The sequence below is a fragment of the Phyllostomus hastatus genome, unplaced genomic scaffold, assembly GCF_019186645.2.
Source record: "Phyllostomus hastatus isolate PE091 unplaced genomic scaffold, TTU_PhHast_1.1 phas_contig_86, whole genome shotgun sequence".
Classification (NCBI taxonomy): Eukaryota; Metazoa; Chordata; class Mammalia; order Chiroptera; family Phyllostomidae; genus Phyllostomus; species Phyllostomus hastatus.
Genome location: NW_025333977.1, coordinates 14,914,570 through 14,928,090, shown reverse-complemented (window position 1 = coordinate 14,928,090; position 13,521 = coordinate 14,914,570). Strand labels below are relative to the sequence as shown.

The 13,521-nt window shown below is 41.4% G+C and overlaps 2 long non-coding RNA genes across 3 annotated transcripts in view; both read right to left on the bottom strand.

Annotated features, from left to right (window-relative positions):
* Positions 1–995: 995 nt before the first annotated feature.
* On the bottom strand, positions 996–1,992 carry LOC123826718. The gene is made up of 2 exons (XR_006787114.1): positions 1,932–1,992; positions 996–1,290 (listed from the first exon to the last, which is right to left on the bottom strand). It is a non-coding gene; the product is annotated as an uncharacterized LOC123826718 (long non-coding RNA).
* Positions 1,993–2,038: 46 nt separating this feature from the next.
* LOC123827112 overlaps positions 2,039–13,521 on the bottom strand; it is a 50,253-nt gene continuing 38,770 nt past the window's right edge. The window contains exons 5-8 of one of the 2 annotated variants that reach the window (XR_006787184.1): positions 7,523–7,700; positions 5,460–5,582; positions 4,445–4,595; positions 2,039–2,097 (exon numbers count right to left, since the gene is read on the bottom strand). This is a non-coding gene — a long non-coding RNA (uncharacterized LOC123827112). Of the gene's footprint in view, positions 2,098–4,444; positions 4,599–5,459; positions 5,583–7,522; positions 7,701–13,521 lie in introns of both variants that reach the window. The other variant, XR_006787185.1, reaches the window with a different exon arrangement.

Here is a 13,521-nt window from a genome sequence, read left to right as displayed (position 1 = left end):
AATCAAGACTTCCACACTACAGGTGTTGGAGATGACTTTTCAGGGGTAATTGTTCTTTTCATGATAGATTTTAAGATTATATCAGTACTTCATGCATTTTATACACCATACCCATTTTATGTTTTTTCAAAGCAAGTATCATTCTTATGTGTATGTGAGTATATAAATATACCCATGTATAATAATATATATAATTTTTTTATAGACAACCACTGGTAGCCTGTGGAATACTGCACCTATTTTTAGGATGTTAGCAATGGAAAATCTGAGCTCTCACCCAGTCTAATCACTTCCCTTCACAGGAGAGAAACTGAGCTCCAGAGTTTGGGTAACTTGTCAAAAATCACACAGCATTAGAACTGCGAATAAAACTCTAGTCTCCTATCAACCCAGCATTCTTTTGGTGCCTTTAAATATAACTTAAAAGGCAATACAGCATACTGTTGCTTTAGAGGAAAAAGATCCTGATCAGAGATTAGAAACCTCTCCAAGGCAGGAATCATATGTTATTCATTCGTTGTGTGTAATGGAGTTCTTCAGAAGAGTGAGTGTGGAATACATACATTTCAAATGAATTAACGGGTTTTTTCTTAAGGCTACAGTGCATGTGACTTTTGTGGGGGTACTAGTTTAACAAAATTGGGCTTTGCTGTATATAATAGTTAGCAACCACATTACATCTCTTGACATAGCAAATAAATAGTGAAACAGTTATCTGGAATTTTTAAAAAATGATCTGGCATTATACAAAGTAAGACTGACTGCCAGCATGGATGACACATATTAAAAGTCCCTTTTTCTAAAGAGTAAAGATTATGTTTTTGTACTTAAATGAAACAATTGCCTGAAAATTTCACATTTTCTTCCCTATCTACATTGAGTCTTGGACTGTGTTTCTGTGAGGTCAAACATCTTGATGAAAATTTTAAAATAAGGTAACTATTAAGATGTTGATGCAATTGCAGTATAAATGAAAGAATCAGTTTACAACCGAATCAGAGAACTTATATTATATTTATATAGTAAATTTACATAGTAAAGTCATTCCAACTGTTGCAGTATTGCACAGCCATTGAAATTCATGAGCTTGAAGATAAGGTGGCAACATGAGGGGAAATGTTTGTGGTCGAATATTTCATGAGGAAAGCAGTATTCGTTGTCACGTAATTTTATAGAAAAAGAATTCTGCACAGAAAATGGCAAAAAGGAAATATACCAAAATAATAAGAGTAGCTGTGTTAGGGCGGTGGCAATGTGAGTGCTTCCTTCGTATCACTGGTTACATTACTTCTGTAACAGAAAAAAAAATTAACAGGCATTGTACAAAGAAAATGAGATCTATAAAAGAAAATATAGTAAATATCTGTGATTCATAGCAGTCCCAAATCTTTTGAAAAAACTACCCCACATTTTTATAGTTCTCCACAATGTGAATTCTCTCTTCTAGAAGTAAATGCTAAAACTTAAAATATCCTAATTTCCCTTGCCTCTTTCTGAGTCTAGGGTGAGGTTCTATAATTCAGTTTCTGCCTTCAGTTGCTCCTGTCAGAAACTGCCTGAAGAACAGACAGGGTCCAGATACCCCTTCTGCTGGCACAAGTGGTTTCAATGCCATGGTTCTGGGGGCGACAGTGGGAGAAGCAGTGTCCCCATTGCCAGGACGACAGTTTGCTTCTGGGATTAGTGGAGACTTGACCTACAACATAGAACCTGTTCCTCCTGCCTTTCCAATGACTGCTTAGACTTTCAAATCTCCCTTTATAAATCCCTTCTCATTTAAATCCCTTCTCCCTTTATAAATCCCTTGGAGTTGATTCTTTTGTCTACATCTAAGAATGCTAACACATAAAAAAAGGCTAACAAAACTGGACGTAACTAAAGAGATCATTCTGAACTTCAAAAGAACACTATAATCAAATAAAAGACCTTACCCTGACCAGTGTGGCTCAGTTGGTTGGTAGTCCCATAGCTGAAAGGTTGTAGGTTCGATTCCCAGTCAGGGTACATTCCTAGGTTGTGGCTTCAATTCCCAGTCCGGGTGAGTGCAGGGAGGCAACCAATCAATGTTTCCCCCACTCCCTTCCTTTCTCCCTTCCTCTAAAAGCAATGAAAAAAAAATGCCATCAAGTGAGGATAAAAATTAAATTAAATTAAAATTAAAGACCCTTTATCAAGTCATTTAGGGGCAAAGCATTGAAGAGTTGGTATGTGACCCTGCAGCTCTCTTCTGTGGCAGCAACCAGGTGGCCTTGTCTCCCAGGTGAGGCAGCTACGAGATGTCAGATTCCCCATTAGCCCAAGTACTGGAGAGACTGTATGGGAAAGAGCTCCCCAGCGATCCAAATAAAACATGTCATGTGATCAACAAATAAATATCTGTTATGTTAGGAGATTCGGGAGTTAATTTGTTATCATAGCATCATTTAACCTAGCCTGATTAGTATGTGATATCTAAAGTGGGATGTGTTTCATGATCAAAATAAATGTGTAAGCTTAAAAGCCTTATATGACTAGAGAATATTATACCTAATAAAGGTAGATAAAGAATGGAGTAAAGGTCTGTTCTTATTTTGCACCAAGAAAAGATATCTGGGTTTGCCAAAAAGCAAAAACAAACACAAAAAAGTAACACATTATGAAGAAGAACTCTAAATATTTAATGATTTTAAAAACAACTAAGTTATGCTTTTCAGTTCTCACACTAAAAACTAGAATTTGTGTGTGTGCACAAATTAATTTCCTTAAAATAACCCCCCAAAGCAGTATGCAATAATAAAAAGAAAATCATATTTATATATTGTGAATTTTTTGATCATCTGAAGAGAAGCGAGAGAAAATTGCTTCCTTCAAAACTAAATAAGATGGGAATGCAACACTCTCTTGCACAGACTCATCTTGCTTGTTTTTGTTGCCCTTTTCCTTTGCAAATGCCTATTTTGACCTGTAAACTACAATAGTAGTTTTTTCTGCTGATTAGTAAATGACCTTTATTTCATAAGATGTATGATGTTTTTTCACCTGAAATAGCCACTTATTTTCTACGTATCCATTATAAACCACACCACCCTGTCTGTACTGAATGACGTGGGCCACTGGGCCAACACTGGCAGGGGAATCATCACCCCAATTTTGTTGTTTGAATGAGCAACAACAGGACATTCAGGGTTCAATGTCCTGATACTGGGTTGGCCAAAATGTCCTTTACGTTTTTTCTGTACAATGACTCTAGTAGTGTTTAGTTGTCTTTAACTTTATTAAAAAATTTTTTGTTAGATTGTATTGTGACAGCTGTCATGTCAGCATGTATTTTTAAAAACTTATCAAAATTGGTGAATTTTTGTGCAGCTACTTCAATATTGAAGATGGAAAAAGATATGCAACATTTTAGTGTATTATGCTTTATTATGTCAAGAAAAGTAAAAATGCAACTGAAACGCACACAAAAAAGTTTTGTGCTATGTATGGAGAAGGTGCTATGACTGATTGAACATGTCAAAAGTGCTTTGAGAAGTTTCTTAGTACAATTGACATTTTGGCCAAATAATTCTTTGCTGTGGGGCTGTCTTATGCATTGGAAGATTTTTAGCAGCACCCCTGGTCTCTACCCACTAGAAACCAATAGCGGGAGATGGCTGACATATTCAAAATATCCAAATCAATAAAGTTATTACTGAAAATGAAAAATGTGTCTTTTATTTTATGGAAAAAAAACCATATGGACTTTTTGGCCAACCCAATAAATGATCCTCTACCATGACTTAAAGACTGTGAGTGTAAAGTGTTTTTGAAAGAGTTGCAGCTTTTATTTTGGTTTGTCTATAGCACAGAAGATCAAGTAAGAAAAAATGGGATTAGAGTAGGAGACATTTCTATCAGACATTAAGAAAAACTTCCAGAATAAAAAAAAAAATACTGGAATGGATTATTGAGGGAGAACACCTGGTGATTTGTCAGGCACACTGTTAAGAAAGACTAACTTTCTTAAGGGAGAAGACTGGGTCAGATACTCTCTCAAAGACCTTTCCAGTTCTGTGGCTTCATGATCATGAGTGACATTTTCCCATAATTCTCTTGGCTTCTCTTGTTTTTGTTTATATCATTCAGTGTCTCTTATATCTGCCATTGACTGGTGTTGCTGGAAAATGGTCTATACCCCTTCCCTAGCCAAGTGAACACAAACATGTATACACACACCTAGAAGAAGAGTCAAATAATTCTTCAGTAATCCCACAGATTCCAAACTGTAGAGGAAAGAATTCACCATTACTTTCCTTATTGAACCGGTTCATCTCTGAGCATGGTCCGTGAGTACAGGCCTCACTGACTAGACCTTGAGGGTGTCCACCAACTGATATTCCCTTGGTAATGGAAACTGTTCTCATAAGCCCCTTGTCTCTCATCACACCACCCCCTTCTCTTCCACCATAAGAGTGCTTTTACTTACTTCTTTTCACCCCCATGTGGTCTCTGCTCTTCCTCTCCAGGAGTGGCCCTTCCCCAACATTAGCAAGCATTTGTCCTCCTCCTGTGTCCTGGCAGCCCTCTCAGTCCCTGCTGGGATGCTGAGTCACAGTTCTTCCTTCCACCTGTTCCTGCTGCTGGGTGCAAAGAGGTGAAAGGTTCATATCCTGCAGCTGGAGATTTGTTTTCTCTTTCTCCCCACCTCCTCTGCCCACCTCTGCATTAGCCATCCACTGAAAAAGTTCAGACATCTTGCATCAGACTACTAATCTCCTGCCAAACAGTCCCCTACAGGTCCATATATGGGAGTCATATTCCCCTTGCTACTATAATTTAGGAACCTACTAACCAAACAAGTACTGTTTTGCTCTCAGCCTTGTATAACATTGCAAAGCCCTCTTTTATTAATTAGTTTTGGGACTAGCCATTATCCTCTAGTATGGAAAGGCAACCTCACCATACATGTAAGGTGTTATGTAAACTGCAGAGGTCAGCAAATTGTGGCTATGGCCTGTGAGCCAAATCCAGCCCAAACCTGTTTTATGGGACACAGCCATGCCGGTCTCGGTCCATAACTGCTCCTGCTCTCCTTATGATAAGGTAATAATTACTCTGTATTAAACACTACCACTCTACCTAGTCACTCAAGCCAGGAACCTAGGAGTCATCTTCGGTTTGTCATTTTCCTTCACACTCCACACCGAATTAATCAGCAAGTCACCAGCTCTTCCTCCAAAAGTTTATAGTAATTCTAATAGTCAAAGCTAAAAGAGTTAAGTTGACACTTATATTCCCAGGCTGATTTAAGAACCAACTGAGAGGAAGACACAGAGGTCACACAAATGGAAATCAAAATATCACCTTCCTTGGTAATAGAGCTAACACTGACAGCTCATTTTTCTACCTGCACGTGAACAAATCCTGATAATGTGACCCTACAGCCAGCCAGTCACAGATCTCCCTGTGCAGAAAAGAATGCCTGCCCTTGTAATACTGACCAGCATGGAGGACCAGGGCAGAATGTACACCATGACACATGCAGCAGGCAGGCAGCTTTCTAACAGGAAGAAGGGAGAAAGTTGGGGAGCCTGCTGGCATCATCTGGCACTGCCGGACAAGTTCTGGGAGGAGGGAGTGATAATGAGGAAAGACCAGGAAGGTTACCAAGAAGTCAAAAGTAAGAGGATTCCTTTCTATCAACATTCATCAGGTTTTTGTTCTCTTATCCCATTAAACTTGACCATGAACTAGGTGTGGCTGCCCTTGGGAGACAAGGATAACAATCTACTTGGGCAATCCTTGCCCCACTGTCAAAATATTATTCCCCCCAATACTGACCATCGCTCTTTTGGGATGCTGGTAGGCAGTGCTTTATTTTTAACCTCAGGAGGGTCATCCAAGGTTTGGCAATGAAATAAAATAACAACATAAACATATTCCGATCATAAAAATGCCATCAACATACAAAGTCTCAAATTTTAATATTAACTGCCTTTTCCAATGGATTTTCCAGGGAGGAAATTAAAGTTAAAAATTAAATTGCATGCAAATTAGTCCAAAGATTTTAGAGGTCAAAAGAATTAAAAGTCAAAATTCTATTCACTTGCACTTGTGGGTTAAAGATCCAAAAAGTGAAGTCCACACTTTATCCTGTCTGATTTCTTATTTCTGACCGCTCTCAGCTAAAGGGGTCCTTCTGTCAGGTAGAGCTAAGCTGTCTCTGGTAGCTCAACCTGGGCTCTCTTCTATGGGATGGATACAGGTCCTTAAGGGAGCATACTGAGTACATCCCCACTCTGTGTTTAGAAACTTACCAGAACACAGAAGACTATCCCAGTACTGGCCCCAATTCACCAAACCTAGGAAACACATCAAGTAAAATGATGTGTCCAGAGCCCAGAGTCAGTGTCACCAATGACTCCAGTAGAGATGCAGTGGTACTAGATGAGAGGAAACCTCTTCATGGTGCCAGTGAGTCCAGGCTAGTTATCTGAAGTTCACAATCTCTGAATTCACAGGGAATCTGGATCAATCTCCCATCTGGTAGTTAATTTTGACACCACGTGTCTGCATACTGTGCCCGGGGGTGGTGGCAGTGGTACTGAGGATATGCACGGAGCCTTGTTTCTAAGATAGTAGCATCAGAGATATTACAATCCTCTTGCAAAGTTAGAAATTTGTGTTGGTGGCAGCCCAAATAGCCAGGCTTTTTTTTGATGTGCTCCTGCCTTCCTATTTATTCATAACCTCTAATTTTCCATTTTCCCTCTGAGCTGCATGTCTCTGGCATCCCAGTGCTGAACTGAATGTGGGCCTCGTCAACAGCCCGCCAGCAGGCCCCTCAGTCCTCGGTTGCAGAGGGTACTTTCCATTGCCTCTTGCTATGGAATTGCTTAGAATTATAAAATCTGTCTAGAAAAGAGACTCCTGGACTGAATTACTGTTGTTGCTTCAAAGCTTGTGTTTCTCATTGTCTGTGGGAATTTTTTCCTCTCCAGTGGGCTCCTTGGTTCACCGCCTTTCCTACACTTTTAAATATTCCAGGCCTTGGATAGCATTTATTTCTGGAACATCTTAAACTAAAGTACCAGTATGTGCCTCTACTGCTTCATTACCCTCTACCGTTACCCTGCTCCTTCCAGAATGACTGAGGTGAATTTAAGAAGTAACCTACTTCTTAAATTGGTTACTTTCTTTTTCTAACACACAAAGGGCTAGAATTAAGGGCCTTCTTAAAATTTCTCTTTGCCTCCCAGCCCAGAAAATAAATTGTCTAGCATATGCCTTTAGGTGTTTGATGCATAGAGGTCCACCTTACTGAGACATATGAAATCAATAACTTCTAAGGCTACTAAAAGCTACACTAAAATCTTGGCCACTTTCTCCTACCCATGTTGGATAGTCCCACCTGGAAGCTATTATTCCATCAAACCAACATCCAGTCTGAGCCTAGACTTAGTTGATTATTGTCAGAATGCCAATTCCATAAATTTCTCCAACACACACCCGAAAGACACAGGCAAAACCTGCTTGCCACCTGCAATAACTGTCCCAGTCTTACCCATACAATGGTTATTTGAGTATTTTGTGCTTTTCCCCTGTAAAATCGATCCAGATTCTTTGTGACCACTTGGTAGAGCCACCCAGCCTTCAAGAGATTGTTCCGCAATCACTCCTACTATGGATTCTTCATCTGCTCCTTTCAGAGGGCCCCTCAGTTCTCTCCTGGATCTGGCTGGCTAGGGACAGGGAAGATGAATTCAGTCAGAGGTCTTACCCTTACCTCTTTTCATTTGTTTTTTAATAGGCCCAGTCAACTACTACTAAGCCCGCGATAATTAAAACATCTGTACCTTTTCTAATACCTCTTTAAGAACAACTAGACCTGAGTACAATTCCTGTCCCTTCTGTGCATATGCACCCTTGCCTCCAAGAGCTCATACTGATCTTCCTCTAGGTCCCGTCTCTATGCTAAGTGCTCATTCCATTTCCACTATGGACTGAATGTGGCCTTCCCAACTCATGTTAAATCCTAACACCCAGTGAGATGTACTTGGAAGTAGGGTCTTTTGGGTTGATTAGGTCATGAGGGTGGAGTTCTCATGAATGGGTTAGCACTCTTATAAAGGAGCCCCCAGAGGTGTAGGGATCAAGTGAAAAGGAAAAAGGACTCAAGGACACCGACAACAGTGTGGTGATTGCAGGGGGGGAGGAAGGTATAATAGGGTCAAATGGTAACGGGAAAAAATACAACTAAAATCAATTTTTAAATAAATAAATAAATAGCCTCCAGAGAGCCCCATTCCTTCCACCATGCAATGTTACAGTGAGAAGACGGCTGTCTGTGAACCAGACACTGAATCTGCCAGTACCTTGACCTTGGACTTCCCAGCTTCCAGACTATGAGAAATAAATTTCTGGGATTTATAAGTTACCCAGTTTATGGTATTTTGTTATAGCACCCTGAATGGACTAAGACAATTACCTAAGAAAAATTTATCTTTCTAATCATCGTGTCTTCCTTTACTTTGGTTTCATTCTTCAGCTCCCTTTACTCTTACAGTCAGGCTGATGCATAATTTTCATATTACTGCAACTCCTCCTTGATTTCCTGAGGAAACTATTGCTGGGGTGGAGGTGGAGGGGGGATAGAGAGTTCAGGCACAGGCCTTCGAGTTGTTTTTCTGCCTCAACCCAAGAAATTGCTTATTCTCTCTGAGAGTTTCCATTCCTGTGTATGAGTTTATAAGTAAAATTTACTATCTCTTTATGGGAGATTTGCAACGTGGGTCTCCAAAATCGAAAACCATGGCTAGACCTTGTATAACAAATCCAGAGCTACTCAAGGTCAATGGTAGGGCTGATTCTTGAGTCTATGGACAAGCCATATGAATTTTAGTTGTATCACAATTTTCTCTCTTAGGCTCAAACAATGTAAAGTGGAACAAAAACTCAGGCAGCTGATCCAACACTGCCTAGAGCCGGCAACAGTTTAAAGCCAGAACCTATCTACCACTCAAGCCATAATTATCTCTGGCCTTGATCACTACAACTCGGATCCTAACTCATCTCCCCACTGCCATTCTTGACCCCCAACAATTTATCTGCCACGTAGCTGCCTGGATGATCTTTTAAAAACTTACTATAAGGTCAGAGGACACTGTGAAGAAAGTGAAAAGATAACTCATAGAATGGGAGGTTTTTGCAAGTCATGTGTCTGATAAGGGCAGGTACCCTGAATATAAGAAGAACTTTTATAACTCAACAATAAAAAGACCAACAACCCAATTTTAAAGTGTGCAAAGAACTTGAATAGACATTTCTCCAAAGCAGATGTGCAAATAGCCAATAAGCATATGAAATGACTCTCAATGTCGTTGTCAATAGGGAAATGCTAGTCAAAACCACAGTAAGGTATTTCACACCCACTAGAATTGCTATAACAAAAACAGAAAGTAACAAGTGTTGGCAAAGAGGTGAAGAAAGTGGAATTCTCATACATTGCTGGCAGGAATATAAAATGGTACAGCCACTTTGGACATGAATTTGGCAGATCCTCAAAAAGTTAAACATAGAGTTACCATATGACCTAGCAATTCTAGTCCTAGATGTATACACACAAGAAATGAAAGCATATATTCATACAAAAACCTGTACTCAAATGTTCATAACACCATTATTTATAAAAGACAAAAAGTTAAATAGTTCCAATGTCCATTAACAGATAAGTGGATAAATGAAATGTGGCATATACATACAACTGAATGTTGTTTTGCCACAAAGAGAAATGAAGTAGTGTAACATGCTACAAAATGAACAATCTTAAAAACATCATGCTAAGTGACAGAAGCTAGATACGACAGGTTGTATGATACTGTTAACAATGAACGGCACCAGACATTAGACCTTGGTCCTCATGTTCGGCTAAGAGAAGAAGTCGAGCCAAGGAACTCAAATACACGTGAAAAGTTATTTAGAAAGTCACAGAGGTAGAAGTGAACCATGGAAGAAGGGAGCCAGCTGGGCAGCATGGACTCGGGATACAAGTTTCAGAGGCAAAAGAAGGGCTCCTGGAGCTTAGGAGAAAGAAAGGTAAAGCTAATGCACTTGGGAGAATGGGGAAAGAGTGGGTGAGAGAAACACAGAGACGGAAACAGAGAGAGTTGAATCCTCTATCTTTTATCTGGAGGTCTCTTGGAAGGATCTCAACCGAGTATCTATCAGCTTTCCAGGTGTGTGCTTTCAGGGTTGTGGTCTCTACTGATTGATCAGCTCCAAGGCAGGGGATCATTAGTCCTGGCAGCTGGTCCTAGTGTCAGCTGTGGCACAGTCCCACCTGGCCTTGCTGCTGTTCTGGGCCTAGAGTCGAAGCACAACTGAGGACTACATGTTATCTCCAGTTTGACTAAAGCTCTGTCTGTATGGTCAATAGACCTGAGGCTTTGTTCCTAAGATTATTTGATGTGGGTCATAAACCCATTGTCCAAGGGCTTAATGCTTAAGGGGGTGGTTGTGCAGGGGCTTGTTTGGGAGTCCTGTGAGGCTTTGTTCCTCCTCTAAGGGGTTCTACTGCATATCTAGCGAAGTGCCCAAGGAGAAACATCAGGGGAGGGTCTGAACTGCAGGACCAAAGAGATATGAAAGATCAGTGGGGGCAAGGTCCCACCCTAACATTGTTCGTTGCTAGGCACCTGGGGCTTTCCATCCAGGGTGACCTTCTGTACCTGACCTATTCCTATTCTGCTCATGTCTGTGTAACTGCTTGCTGTATCAATTCAATTTAGGTGAAATGTCCACAATAGGCAAATCAATAGAGACCAAAAACAGATTTTTTGCCAAGGGCCGGGAAAATGGTCAAGAGGAATACCTGCTAACAGGTATGGGGTTTCTTTTGGGGGTGATGGAAATGTTCTGGAATTAGTGGTAATAGCTGCACTCCTTATGAACTGCCAAAAAAACAATGAATTGTGTACTTTAAAAGGGTGACATTTATGTTATGTGAATTATATCTTAATTTTTGAAAACATTAATAAAGAAAAAAAACTTACATCAGATTGTGATCTTCCACCAGTTAAACTCTACAATGGCTTCCTAGAGCACTCAGAAAAAAAATCTGATCTTACTTAGGCCTCAAAGTAGGCCCTCTAGGATATGAGCCCTGCCTGCCTCTCCTCTCTCACCTCCCACCACTCCTTTCACTCCTCTTTCCTCACTGACATTGCGTTGCAGGCTCACTGGCCCTCACACTCTTAACTCAGATTTTACACATAATCTTCCTCCTGCTTGAGTATTCTTTGCCTAGGGCTTCTCATGGCTGCCTCTTTCTTATCACGCAGATCTCAGATCACCCTCACCTCCTCAGCTAGAGGCCTTCCTCACCAGCCCCATCACTGTCTCTCATATTACCCTGTATTCCTCACAGCATGTATCTTGTCTGAAATTATTTGCTTATACATACATTCTCTGAGGCTAGAGATTTTGTCTGCCTTGTTCACTGCTATCACCCCAGTGCTGCCATAGAGTAAATTCCCAAAAAAAAATTTCGAATGAGCGAATGGGACCTAATTTGTGTACATTGGAAACTTAGATTTTTTTTAAAGATTTTATCTATTTATTTTTAGAGAGGGAAGGGAGAGAGAAAGAGAGAGAGAGAGAGAGAGAGAAACATCAATGTGCAGTTGCTGGGGGTCATGGCCTGCAACCTAGGCACGTGCCCTGACTGGGAATTGAACCTGCAATGCCTGGTTCTCAGCCTGCGCTCAATCCACTGAGCTAAGCCAGCCAGGTGGAAATTTAGATATTTTGATGGCACTTGGGGTGCTGAGAGCTATACCTGGTTTTGAATGAGAACCTCAGAAACTCCATTGCTGGACACACTGTGGCCATGTGTACTACATCTAGCATAAGAAACAGGAGGCACCAGGAAACATACTGAACCTCCCCACTTTCCTGCCCAAGGGATGCAAACAGAAAAACCTGCTTCGGGAAGGAACTCTGAGCATGTTCCCCTTAGCCTGAATAGCCTAATTTGAATTGAGCATGGTAAGCAGTAGGGGCCAGTTAGTGGGGTCACCCCTGGGTCTCATTGTTCGGGATCACCTCGCAAGGGTTTCCCCGAGTGTTCTGCTCCTCCTCAACTATCTGTAAATCACCAGTTCTCACTTCTGAAATCTAAATCCCTCCTCCCAACCCCAGCTTTTCTCCTTTGTCCAAATACATACCCAATGCTGCCTCACAGTCTTTGGTATTTTTTGTGCATATGTGAACTCCCTATACACATGCATTAAACTCTGAATTTCCTCCTGTTAATTTGTTTCTGTTGATTTTATTTAGCCCAACTAGAACTTCAAAGGTGGGAGGAAAAGTATTAATTTTGTTTAGCCCCCACAGTGTTACTGGTAGAAGTGGGGCTCTTGCAGTATCTAAATGAAAAGAATTTCCTGAGACCCACACAGGAGGATGTGGCTCTGCGGTGTGGTTTATTGATGGTGAACAATTAAAGGGGTTTCCCCTTCTGACTTCCCAATGTCCCATCTCTGTCTGTCTTGCTGTAGAAAAAACCCAATCTTGTCTTCAGTGGGACCAGTATAAAGGCCACTGCCCAGAGTTTCTGCTTCATATTAAAGTACAGTCCAGTCCAGCATACAGCTAGCTCAACATGTGTTTCCAATTGTAGTCCATTGCTGTGCTGTGGTACACAGGCTCCCTCCTGGAGACATGGGCCACATGGCTACTAAGGCCATGTGGCCGTGGGGAGAACAGGTGCGTGCACCATGCAAGTGTGGGTTACAAGCAAGAGAGAGAGAGCTTGCTCCTTTTGGAGCCCATGCAGTCTGCTGTGGGCCCTGGTAGCTGCTAGACCCACATGGTTGTGTGCTGTTGGGCAAGAGAGCGCAAGAATGCACAGGTGAGTATACTGCCTGGTGGGGGGCGGGTGGGTGGGGCGAGAGAAAGGGTGCTTCTTTTGTTCCCTGGGATTATATTAGCTTGGGCTTGGGATGGGCCAGGTGCCTTTTTCAAGATGACCAATCAACTCCCCAAGTTTCCACAGGCTGTGGATGCATCCATCCCCCCATTAGACTGACAGGCCTCTACAGTCCAGCACCTCCCCCTGAGCCCCACAACAATCTGGTATGGAGAGCGAGCAGGAGGGAGGAGTGTTAAATCTCTCAGCAGAGCATGATGCTGTGGTCCCCTGGGGTGTGAAGCTATAACTTTCTGGCTGAGAAAGCAGGCTTCTGCTTCCCAGTTTATTAAGATCAATGTCTAAGTCCCTTTTGCTCCCTTTCTCAACATCTAGGTAAACACCAATGGTAACAACAGTACCTCACCATCATTTCAAAATTACCCACAGTTAACATTTTATAGTTGTGAAAAGCATGGTGGAACTGGGCACCCTGGAGGAGATCAAAGGGAGGATGGCAATGAGGTAGTCCACTGAGGTGTCCCTGTGACTTCAGCTTAGCTCAGCTTCCGGACTTGTGCCTTGTTCTTGGAAAGAAGCAGTAATAAAGAGCAGAGCCTTTGAAAACCACAGAACAAAAACCACATCTGCTTTGG